Source organism: Canis lupus, chromosome 34 (genome assembly GCF_003254725.2).
Source record: "Canis lupus dingo isolate Sandy chromosome 34, ASM325472v2, whole genome shotgun sequence".
Taxonomy (NCBI): domain Eukaryota; kingdom Metazoa; phylum Chordata; class Mammalia; order Carnivora; family Canidae; genus Canis; species Canis lupus.
In genome coordinates, this window is record NC_064276.1 from 13343579 (window position 1) to 13355691 (window position 12113).

Below are 12113 nucleotides of genomic sequence, written 5' to 3' on the forward strand. Positions count from 1 at the left end.
GTTCTTTTCCAAGACCGTGTGGCCACTGGGCCCTAGTGCTCAGCACAAGGCGGTGTCCCATTGGCCTCAGAGGTGGGTTCTTCTAGGACTAGGCACTGGCCCTTTTCATAAGTTTGCTTTTGGCTATGTGTGTTTATGGCTATATACTCGCAGATGCTCTTTCTCTTTGTCTCTCTCACTTGCACACACACACACACACATATATTCACAAGAATGCTTTTTTTGAAGGGAGAATATTTCTTTTCCAATTTACCCATCTTAATTTATTTATGCTTTTCTTTATCATATACATCTTTCCTTTACAAACAGAAAGTCTTTTCACATTCTACCATGTTACATTACTTCTCCCAGCACAGACAAGATAGTGTTGTTACTAATCTATCAACTATCTATCTATCTATCATCTATCTATCTATCATCTATCATCTATCTATCCATTGTCTCCCTATTAAGTCAAGGAAGCATAATGGAAAGATAACCTCCTAACTGTGGACTCCTTGGACCTAGGGCTGCATATGCCACACACAGCATATCTCCTTGAGGTTGCGCAATGCAGTGGACCGGTGTAAAACGCCCTATGCCTTAGTGTGCATTTTGAAGTGAGGATAACAGTTACCTACATCATGGAGTTGTTGCAAGGATTAAATGAGTTAATGTATACAAAGCATTTACAACAGGGTGTATGTAGTACATAGTTAATGCTACATAAGTGTTTGTTATTATTAATCTTTTAACAAAAGTGGTCTAAGATTAGAAATACTTAAGACAAAGATTAGGTTATTAAGATCTACCTCTTGGTCTCCATCATTTATATTTCCTTTTCATGACAACACGGGTCAACCTGGGATTAATTACTGTGTAGGTTCACTTTAATAAATGAGGCTAGAAGGGAATATTTAACATGTTAGGGACATTCACTAAAGGACTTAAGATACTCATCTTAGCTCCCTTTCTTTTGTAGGGCTAGGGAATGAAAATTTAATGTCTTTACTAAAATTGCAATTGATCCTTGCATGACCCCACAATCTGAATAATCCAAAACAGTGCTTCTCAAACTATTGTGTGCATAGAAATCTCCTGGAAAGCTTGTTAAAACAGATTTCTGGGTCCCACTCGCAGAGACGCTGATTCAGTCTGGGACTCAGAGTATACATTTTTAACAAGCTCCAGGTGATGCTGATGCTGCTCATCCGTGAACCTCTCTTTGAGTCGCTGGGCTCCAGAAAACATCTTTGGCCATTGTTCCTAAATCCCAATTCCTCTCCTGGGAATATACTGAATGCTAGGAAGACTCTGTAACTCTTTCAGGACCATGACTGTGGAAATAATGCACATCTTAGAGTCCTGAGAGTCCCAAGTACTCCCTGGAAGTACTCAGTCCCAGCTCTGCTACAGCACTGACACCATAAATGCCTACTGACAGAAGGTCTGCACTATACTGCTGGCTTCTCAAGGGCCAGGGGTATGTTTATGTCACCTCCATGTCCCAGCATCTGGCAAACATCTAGCTAGAAATATGCTGCCAGGAAGTTTCTGGAAAATAAATGAGTGAACTTAAAGGTTAGATCATTTCCACCAAAGTTTAGATATATTGTAAAGCAACATCCCATGTATCTTCTTCGAGAAGTTGTTTTATTAAATTACCTCATAATAGAGAAAAATAAAAGGCAATTTAATTTTGTTCATATAGTTTAACTTAGAACCAATTTTTAAACATAAGATTCCCTGTTTAGTTGTCTCCCACGAATACTGAAAGTGAAATGTCGCCAACATCCCCTGAGCTGATTCTGCTCAGTTCCCCTGCATATCACATGGGGTAAAGACTTGGGGAAGAGGGGTGGAATCAAGCTCCCAATTTTTTAGAACCACAAAAGGTATAAGTGTAGTAAATACGATTAAACATTTCTCCCTATAACAAAGCCCCAGAAAATACATAGCAAAATTGTTTGGATATCAAATTTCTATAAACAAAAGATTGAGGTTTTCCATTTCTCCATTTGCTCCCTCTTCTCTACAGGAATAAGCTTTACTTTTGTTTTTCGTTTCTTTTTTTCCCTTTTCATTTCCCCCCCACATTTATAGGGCTTAAGAAGTCGTCTACAGAGCCAAGAGACACTTGTGCTTTCTCTCTCACCTCTCTTAGCATTTGGATTTGAAAAGGGGAAAGCCTCAATTGGAACTATGAGGAGACCTCCTTGCCTCCAATCTACACCTTTTCACTCCTGTGGCATATATCAGAAGATTTGTGATACAGAATAGATACATATACACATATACAGGGCAAAGGCAAAAAAGGAGGAAGAACATTACATATTTGGGGTACTTCAGGGTGTTCAGCAGGAAGGGAGCATGGAGTGGGGGTGGCACTGAATGAGGATATCAGGGGAGTCAGAGGCTGGGCCACACATGGCCTGGAAGTTCAACTGAAGGGTTTGCATTAATTATTTGGGAGACAGTGAGAAGCATCTATTTTTCCCAGTCTTGGGTGCCGACCACCAGTGGGTTGGACTAAGCCAAATAGCATTGGAGTCTATGGGACAGGTCTTGTATGGCTACTGTGGTTCATAGACCCACAAGGAGATTTTAAATCAAATGCTGTTGAGTTTGGATGGAAGGATAAGACTGCTCATTCATTTAGTGAAAAATACATTGTTTCCTTTTTTATAAAGGCAGAGTTTCCAAGATTTTCCGTCGTTAGCATAAAACTGAAGAGTAAGCCTGTTCATGGGCTTCAATTTGTATTATTCCATACTAAACAACTTGATTTAAAAAAATCCATCTACTGATGCACCATCACTCAGTAATTTTTTTTCAAAAGCAACCCCCATAGTTCACAAAAACTAATGCATCAATTTTGGGGGCACATTTAAAATTTAAATATAGAAGCTGAGAGTCTAGGGAAGTGATACTTGGACAACCTTTGAGTGGAAGAAAACGATTTCCATGCTTAGTGTTTTTCTACAATAAGAATTCATTAATTATTCACAAATTATACAAATGAGATAATTTCGTTAGAAAAAAGTAATGAATGAATGTTTTTTTCTATTCAGAACATCCAGCACAAAGCCGAGATGGTACATTCTCTCACCATTTCTTTTATAAGTCACTTATTCATATAATTCAAGAATGAGATCATTTGGCCAAAAAAATTTACTATGGTGAGGAATAAATAACAATTGTATTGAATGGTCATTTGTGTATGCATGTGTTTTTTCTGGATCACGAGATAGGAAGGAAGTGGCACTCACTATGATTGGGGGGGGGGACCATGTGAAAAATTAATGACTTTAAATGGAAATGACAGAACTGCAGAGTTGTTTTGGAGAAAGAGAAGAAGCAGTGGAGCATTAAAAAAAAAAAAAAGCAGGTTTGCAAGAACTGCATTTCTGTCAAAGCTTATCTATGCAGTGTCAGAATAAAAGACACATTCCAGAGGCGGGGATCAGAGAGGGGGGTTAAGCAGAAAGGAAACAACAGGGTACAGCCAGGCCTGGATGGAGAGAAATGAAAGCACAACCACAGCAACGACAAGGTCGGAGCCTTGGCAAAGCACAGGCATTTGGGTCCAAAGTCAGAAGGAGGAAGAGAAGAAGTTTAGCTCTTCACTCTTTCTGCTGTTTTAAGTTATTGAAATAAGAAAAAAAGGTTTTTGTATGGTCTATCTGTTCCTTGGTTACCTTTATTTATCAGATTTTGAATATGTAACATAAATCTTTTCAGTACAAGTGTTTCCACCCACAATGGGTTTTCAAAGCCCTTGTGACAGACAGCCGCTGACCCAACCTGTAATCAGTGAGTTCACCTGCAGGGTTCGTTAGGCCAAAACCACTGGCAGCACATCTTAGAACGGATGGACTGCAGAGCTGAGTGTAGAACCGTGGACATGGTCAGCAGTCTCACAGCCTGCTGAGAGAGAGATGATAAACTCATCCAAGTGGAGAAGACCTGACAAGAGCTGTAGAAACTGACTGCTTCAGCATGAAGGATTCATTTTGCTAATTTTTTTAAAAAAATTATTTATTTATTCATGAGAGACACAGAGAGAGAGGCAGAGACATAGGCAGAGGGGGAAGCAGGCTCCATGCGGGGAACCTGATATAGGACTCGATCCCAGGGCCCCAGGATCACCACCTGAGCTAAAGGCAGATGCTCAACCACTGAGCCATCCAGATGCCCCGACATTTTGCTAATCTTATTAGGAGTGTCTTAGGAGATACGAATTCTACTTTTAAAATCTTTAATACCAGCATGCTGATATATACTAGTAGGAACTTATTACAGAGTTGTGAGAACCTCTTCATGAAGTAGGAAGTTTCTCATATAAATATCCTTTCACAAAAATCTATCAGACAAATTTAATAGATTAAGTTGTGTACTTGAAATACACACCTCCCTCAAGTGATTTTTCTGGATTGCTTGATATATTTAGCTGATCAGCAGGAGGGAATATAGAAGAAAGGATAAGCAGCTTAATTTAGGAATGCAGTTATAGGAATAGAGGAATGAACCCAAGACCAGAGGCTGCAGACCTGACTTCTAGTATTTCTTATGTATAAATTAACCTGGTTAATATACATAGTTTAACCTGGAGGAGTCAAGCTACCTCCCTTCTCTGAAACTCATTTAACTTATTATGATGGCACTAGACCAGTGAAATTAGATTTCTTAGCAGCAACATCCTTTCATTGAACAAAGTCTGTCTGTACACCTAGTGGCTGACTTGCTCTTTAAGGGGCGGCACCTCATCATAGATAGCTCTCCCCCACCCCCTAATTCACCATGTCTGGAACAGGTCCCACAGAGCACAGTTTGAAAGCCACAGGATTCAATTATCTAAAGTTCCTAACGGCACTGATATCTGCAGTTCTCATATTGGTCAGATGAATATACTCAAAACAACAACAAGAACACCATCAAAAAACCAAAACAAAACCAGAAACAAGCCAGTAAAAGCACAACAAATCACCCACAGTGAAAGGCTGAATGCTTTCTTTTCAAGTTGTATTCCAAACGTCTGAGTCTGCTTTTAAATATTACCATATTCATATATCACATCATTTTTATAGTCAGCATGTCAGCTCATGTCATTTCAATTTTGCATTTATTTTCTCACTGACTAAACATGCTGCCAGCAGTTTTCCCCATTAGATTCAAAAGAAAAGAAATGGGTTATTTGGAAATAACTTAACATCTATATTTTTTCAACCTGAAAGTCCATTTTTTAATTTCATGTCACACGTAAATGGACATTAATACTTTAAAATAACGATATGTGATGCATACATATTTGTTTAATTTAAGGGGGTAATTCATGGTCTCTCTCTTGATTATGGTTTTTAACCAACCCCTGTGAGTTTCACAACTGTTTAGAAACCTGGAGAAGATGGACCAGAAGAAGGAAGCTGGTGCTGGCTTTTCACCAATGCTGGTTACTGGTTTACTCACTGAGATGCAAGAAAAGGGGGCAAGAGAAGGTGGCAAAAGTTCAGAATAAGAAGGAAATATCAGGTTCAGAGAACTGGCTCATTTTCCCAAGATACTAAAACTATAATGTGACTATACCTGTTTTTATTCAGATTTAATTCAGATTCTTGACTGTGAAAACCTTGCTCTTACCACTGTGTAAGGACTTTGTTATATCCCATGTCCAACCCTTGCAGTGACAGAGAAGCCAGCACCACTGAAAATGCACTAGAGTACCTGACAGCATCTTACAGAAGGCATGCAGAATACTAGTAAAGCAGCAGGAATAAACGAAGTGAAAACGTTGTGATGCAACAACAGCTGGGCATCCAGGAAGCATGAGCTGCTGGTGGAAAGAACATGAGACAAGGCAGTGGTGGCCCTGCATGCTAGACTCAGTCCTGACCAAAGGAGACTGAGCTGGACACAGGGTTCTCCAGAGGGGCATCCCCATTTGAACTTCACAACAGACATGAGCCAGATGGTGTTATTTCCTTTGAGATGAAGAAATGGCAACTCGAAGAATGTAAATTGCTCACTAATGCCTTCCGCATTGTAAGTGGCAAAGCTGAGACCAGAAACTAGGCTGATGGCCTCTCTTGCTTGTCTCTGTATCTTGCTGTAAACAGTGATTGTCTACATCTTCTGGCCTTCTACTTTCAGATCTCAGTAACATGTCAGAAGACTCTGAAATTAAGAGAATCGGTCTACCCTTTTTTTCATAGAGTCAGGGGTGATGTTGAGAGGAACTGGTACACTGGATTGAAATGCATGCAGATAAATAAACAAAAGTAAACTCACTGTTGTGAGTTTGCAAGGAAAAGATAAAGATATTTTGGGTTATTTTGCTTCCCCCATCTCTGCCAAATGACCAGTAACTCAGAACTATTTTTATATTTCTTGACAAAAATGGGAAGTATTTAGCAATGAAACACAGGGTGATCATGCCTTTATTCCAGTAACTTTTCTATTTGACCTAGTGAAACACTCTTCCCCTTCCTCGTACGAGGTTTATGAAGATAAATAGTCTTGAAGACAAGATGGCACTGATTGTACTACAGTCGTGAATCTTTGTTTACTACACACTGCAGATGTCAAATAGCAAATGTGAATAGCTTCAGTTCCTCTCATCACAAAGAAATATGTCTTATTTTCACTGAGCCATTTTTCATCTATCAGTCTCTCCAAAGGAAAACGCTAATGAGCCTATGTCTGCTCTGAGAGGAGTAGGGCAACCACAAGTGCAAATGTGCTTTGTCCTTTCAGTGTCTCGGAGGATCCTGCTTCAGAATCTACAGGTTGACCAGATGGTCTCTTTGTTGCAATGCTAGAGGGCTTTCTGTTCTTAGTGACCACTACTGATTCCCAAGAAGGTACGCCAGGAGGGAGTTACACATGACACCAAGAGACAGGGTCTCATGACTTATAAATCTCCTCAGAAGTAAATAGGATCGGAATTATATTTAAATTTAAGTCACCATATTGATATGGCAAAGAAAGCACTGGCCAGATGGTGCTGAGTACAAGGCAGTGACACATATCATTCCCATCCCTTTACCATTTATGGGTCCAAGACTCATATCAGCTGCTTAGATAGTGATATAACCACACTATCTGTTAATAACAGAGGGAAATTGGGTATCCTTTCCCACTCATTTTTCTCATTCTTTCATTTTTATTTTATGATGACCTGTATTTTCCTCTTTAGGATTCATTCCCACAATGACCAGTAGGATAGAACAGCAATCCTAGTGAAATGCTTCCGTGTTATTGAAAACACAAGAAGGGATGCCTTGGGGGTGGGGGTGGTGGGGAGGGCTCAGTGATTGAGTGTCTACCTTTGGCTCAGGGCTTAATCCCGGGGTCCTGGGATCCAGTCCCTGCATCAGGCTTTCTGCAGGGAGCCTGCTTCTCCCTCTGCTCATGTCTCTGTTTCTCTCTCTGTGTCTCTCATGAATAAATAAATAATATCTTTAAAAAAAGAAAAGAAAAAAAAAACACAAGGAGGTGGCTGTACTTTGTTTCCTCTTTTTCCTTAGGGAAAAAAATCACAGAAATTCTAGTTTCTGTTGATTTCTGCTCAGGCTTCTATAAATTTAAAAGGACACTCTCAGAAAGGTTTTGGGCTAAGAAAGGTATATGCTGTTTCTCTCCATGGTGCTTTTCATGCCTCCTCCCTGGGGAAGATTTGTAGGGAAAGGAAGAGTGACTGGATGTTAATAACCTTTTAACTCTAATTCTGTATATATTTACTTCGAAGAGCATTCCTCTCCTAACAGAACTATAGGGGCCAAGAGGGAAATAAACAGTTAAGAAGTGTTATCTCTGTAGGGATTTGATAAAAAAATATTGTCCAATTATGATACTTCCAGTATATGGTTAACACTGGAGCAAAACAGCTTCTTAAGACCCATGTATGAGAATACCAGTAATGGGAAACTGTAGGGAGCTATGCGGAGTGATAAAAAGAGTTTTGAACTGAACTTCAGGAGGGAAGGCTGGCTTCAAGTGCTCTTTTTGTACCTAACCAGGACTCAGGGCAACTTGATTCACCTTTCTAGATCTCAATATTCCTCTGTGCTAAATTGGACCTGTGGGGGTATTATAAACTGAATGTTTGTGTCTGTTCCCCACAAATTCATATATTGAAGCCCTAACCCCCAATGTGACTGTATTTGGAGACAGGGCCTAGAGAAGGTGGTAGAGGTTACATGAGCCAGTAAGGGTAGGGCCCTAATAAGAGGAAGAGACTCTGAAGCGCTTTCTCCTTGCTATGTGAGAACACAGTGAGAGATGGCTCTCTACAAGCCCAGAAGAAAGTTTTCACCAGAAACTGGCCATACCAGCGCTTTGATCTTGGACTTCCCAATCTTCAGAATTGTGAGAAATGTCTGTTGTTAAAAAAAAAAAAAAAAGAAAAAAAAAAAGAAATGTCTGTTGTTTAAGCCATCCAGCCTATGATAGTACATATGGTGAGTGAAGCAGACTAAAACAGTGGTTATGACTAGCTAATTAAAATGCTATAATGACTTATAGTTTATAAAGCACTTTTAGGGGATCCCTGGGTGGCTCAGTGGTTTAGCGAAGGATCACACTCCTTCGGCCCAGAGTATAATCCTGGAGTCATGGGATCGAGTCCCATATTGGACTCCTTGCATGGAGCCTGCTTCTCCCTCTGCTTCTCTCTCTCTCTGTCTCTCATGAATAAATAAATAAAATCTTTTTTTAAAAAAAGCACTTTTACAGATTTTATCTTCTCCAAGAAACTCTAGGAGATGGTTAAGAGCAGAATATTACTTTACAAAAAGAAATAACTCATACCAATTTAAGATCACAAGGCTATTGAATAGAATTTAGTCCGACTGCAAATTTGAGTCTTAAAAGGCATCTCTGGGTATAAATGGCTGTGATTTTCTTGTTTTCAGCATCATTTTGTTGGATGTCTATGAATTCTAGTATTCTAGTTTTTAGATTTCCAGCTAATGCTCAGTTGAAGAATGTCGAATTTATCACAAGTCATGTATATTTTTTTCCCTTTAGAACTACTTCCCTTTAGAACTACTGTTTCCGTTGACCCAGTGGTTCTCAAAGTATAGTCTGGGATCAGCAGTGGGAACTGAGGACTTAGAAGTGCAAATTCTTGGGCCCTACCCCTGACCTACAAAGTCGGAAACTCTGGGAGTAGCCCCCCTTTGTGCCCCTAAACCTATGTTCTAACAAGCCCTCCAGGGGATTCTGAGGCTGCTAGGATTTGAATATCACTGCTCTAATCTCTGTACACTTGTTCCCTTTGTAACTGGCTGACATTTGACATTTGACAACTGGCCCACCTTACTGCACTGAAAGATATACAGCTGCAACTCTGAGTCCTATAACCAACTGGATCTATGACATACTGTTAACCTGTGATTGCATACTTCATTTAATTATAATATTTCATAATTTTATGTAACCCTTTGTTACAGACCTTAAGTTAACTTGGAATTTGAAAACATTTTAGAAGAAAAGTCATCTTGGTCCCGCATATCATAAACCTTGAATTAAGTTGACTCTATTCTAATTAAAAATAATAATTCAGAATAGAATGAATTTATTATTTAAAGTGGGTTATGTTTTTAATTCCTTACTCAAGGTATTTGACCATCTAATGCCCCATTCTCATCCCTAAAATATTAGTAACTTCAAAAGGAAGTTAATTTGAGGGACGCCTGGGTGGCTCAGCGATTGGGCGTCTGCCTTCCACCAGGGGCATGATCCCGGGATCTGGGATCGAGTTCCACATCGGGTCCCTGTGGGGAGCCTGCTTCTCCCTCTGCCTATGTCTCTGTCTCTCTCTCTGTGTCTCTCATGAATAGATAGATAAATCTTTTTTTAAAAAAAGGAAGTTAATTTGTACATGAAATCTATTCCTAAACAATATCCACCCTCCTCCAATCAGGAAAGAAAATTTTAGTGAATAATAAAAATGATCTGAAATATATTTTTAAAATTTCTAATATTTATTCTATAAAGCCAAATACATAATTTATTCATTACATATTTATTATAATTATATATAACTGTATAATTATATAACATATTACATAAACAATGAAATATGTTTTATGTCAAATGGCTGAAGTTTAGAGGCATTAAGATTTTAATGTAATATGTTTCCTTTGGTAGCTTTCCTATGCTTGAAGTTTAAAAACTCTAGGGATTTCTGGTTGAAAATATGGACTCAAAAGTCAATGTTATACATCTATATTTAACTGACTATATATATGTGTGTATATGTGTGATTATACATGGCACCTGTTACTTTAAGACATTAGCATTAATCTATGAATTTTCTAGAACATTTTCATATGAATTTCAAGTAAATTTTGCCAATAACATTTGGCATAGAAACGCATGTTGCCTTTTAAGAATAAAACCTTATACACTTCCAAAATCACTTTTTCTCATGTAGAAATAACATAGAAATCACTTTTTACCCCCTTGAATGGAGCTGGCCAAGGAGAACAAAATACACATACTCTGTGCAGCTTCTGTTATTAATTTGCTTATCTAGGCAAAATTGTGAATTTTCTGTGGAAGTACAAGTCTCACAAATCACACGACTTGATAAAACGGCATATAGCTTGCACAGCATTTGTAGAGTGACAGCTTCTGAATGACAGATTTAATGAGATTAGTAGACTTCTGACCAGCACAGCACTCCAACTATTTTATTTATCTTCTCTAGATTTTCTTTCGGCAGCACTTACTGAAAAAGCTATTTACAATTATATGAAGATTGACTAACATATCTACCATGTTTCTAAAAAGATATAGAAAGAATAAACTGAACATAAAGATTCCTCCCCAAATACGTAATATCTATGAAAGGAAGCCATATTAAACAAAAACATATACACTTTGAATGATGATCTCTTAAGTGTAGAAAGAATTTTTTGTAGTATCATCAGGACTAATTAGTGTGTTTTTCTAAACATCTTACTTCGAGGTATCAGCATTGTCATTGTTTCAACCCAGGATTTGCTCACATCACCACCAAGTAAACCTTCCCCCAAAGGAAGGACTAGTCTTACTGCCAACAGCAAACATGAAAGCCAACTCATATTCATAATGACTTGTCTTTTAAAACGTGTTTTGACATGAATGACTCAGCAAAGCTGGGTCACTGCCAACTGGTGCCAACTGGTACAGTGGCACTGGGGAAACGTAATTAACTATAGAGGCAAACGATGACTGGGCAAGTCAAATCCTCCCTCCTTTGAGCCAGGTAAGAAAAGCATTATTTTCTGAAACAGAAGGAAAGTTGGTTCTCTTAACAGTTAATAAAATGCATTTAAAGACAACAACATAAATGCTGTGAAAGCTACCATGAAAAAGAAAAAAAAAACAAAACAATGACTCCTTTGGGCTTTTCATTCCAAAGAGCTCAATGTATACTTTTATGGTTTTCTGAATCCCCAAAGTTAGTTAAAACAAACAAACAAACAAACAAACAAAAAGCTTTAGGGGGAAAAAAGCAGCCCTTGTGGGTAGGATGATACTAAGAAAGTACTACAAAGAGTAAACATTTAACGTCTACATGATTAAGGAAGAAATTTTAAAAATCTTTACTTTTCATTTTAATAGATAAATGGATAGGTATGTGTATTCCCATAATATACTCAATTGTATTTTACAGGTTCATTCACCGGATGGGTCCTGTCCTTCACTGAGAATGCCAGTAGATCTAGGTATAGGCTCTGTGAGAGATGGAGATCATGTGCCCCAAGTAATTAATCTGGCATACAGGTCCAAATTCCTCACTTACCAATTTACTCAGGAGCAGGAGAGTGAAGATAAGGCAAGAAAAAAAGAATTCAAAGGCAGTTTGAGAGAATACTATAAGATCATCCCATTCTGCACCTCTGGGGTGATGCTTTGTTTGATGAGTTTCCCCCCCCCCCCAGAAGACTACTTCAGTTACCTCAGTTATTCAGACTTAGGAAGCAAGTCTCCAACTCAGCTACTTCTGATTGCTCTCTTCTGATGGTCATTTTTTGTTTTTTCAGAAATATACACAATGGCTCCTTTAATGCAATTGTCATGATGCAAAACAAACTGCACGATTAGGACATTGTCTAAATTCAACTTGTCTTTCTGTAACTTGCTGA

General features: G+C 38.5%; 1 protein-coding gene across 24 annotated transcripts in view; it reads right to left on the reverse strand.

The window, feature by feature from the left end:
- Positions 1–12113, reverse strand: part of PEX5L (peroxisomal biogenesis factor 5 like) — a 320427-nt gene that overhangs the window by 163527 nt on the left and 144787 nt on the right. The window lies entirely within an intron of this gene.